A 971-nucleotide genomic window follows, 5' to 3' on the forward strand; every position below is an offset into this window, starting at 1 on the left:
TGTGTGTGATGAGTGGGTGCGTGTGTGTGTGTGTGTGTGTGTGTGTGATGAGTGGCTGCGTGTGTGTGTGTGTGTGTGTGTGTGTGTGATGAGTGGCTGCGTGGGTGTAAGACTCATCCGAGACGGCCCGTGTGTATCTGGTCTCCTAGCTTCCCTGGGCCGGGCCGCTATACGCTAAAATTCTCATGGTAATCCGTTATGGCACCAATCCATTCCGAGCGGCACGTGATTTACTGCCGTGTGTCATCCGCAGCCTTGCTACCCCCCCCCCCCCCCCCCAGCAAGTTAAATGACCCGAAAATAACATTAATATGTACTAGAGCGAGATGGAAGGGCCGAGCCAGAGGGGTGGTCTTCGGCATTGGCTTTCACCCGTGGAAACTTAACCTCAAATATGGCTCCTGGGTGCTGATAACGGTCAGGACACGGCGGCGGGCGTGCGCGGTCACCTGCCGGGAAGGAGCCAAGTGCCGGCGGAAGGTTAAGTACTCACAAAAGGCCTTGAGCTGAAAGAGAGTAGCGTAGGTAGCGGACTTTAGTAGACAGAAGAAGGGTAGGAAACTGATGGGGAGAGAGAGAGAGAGAAAAAAAATACAGCTAAAAACGGAACATTGAAGCCTTGAAGCAGCCTTGCTCTGCTGAAAGCAAAACATGGCTGCTTGAAACATAAGTTCTGTTAAGTGTTTTCTGTTGCTCAGAATGCATTTCTTGCGGCTGTAACAAAAGTTTTATTTTTTTATTAAACTAATATGTGAACATAATATCACACAATGTTATATACTTAGTGTCAAAAACTCACGGCTGTAAGTCATTTTCACGGTTTTATTGGAGGCAAGGGTTTTTTTTCCAGGCAAAAGAAATGAGCCGTAACAATACCATAGTCCAAGAAGCCAAAGCCACACTCTTGTTTATATGATCCCTTAATTCTCACAGCCTGCTCGGGCTCGCGGAACACCAGACTGCCTGTTCAA

Source organism: Sardina pilchardus, chromosome 23 (assembly GCF_963854185.1).
Source record: "Sardina pilchardus chromosome 23, fSarPil1.1, whole genome shotgun sequence".
In the NCBI taxonomy this organism is placed as follows: Eukaryota; Metazoa; Chordata; class Actinopteri; order Clupeiformes; family Clupeidae; genus Sardina; species Sardina pilchardus.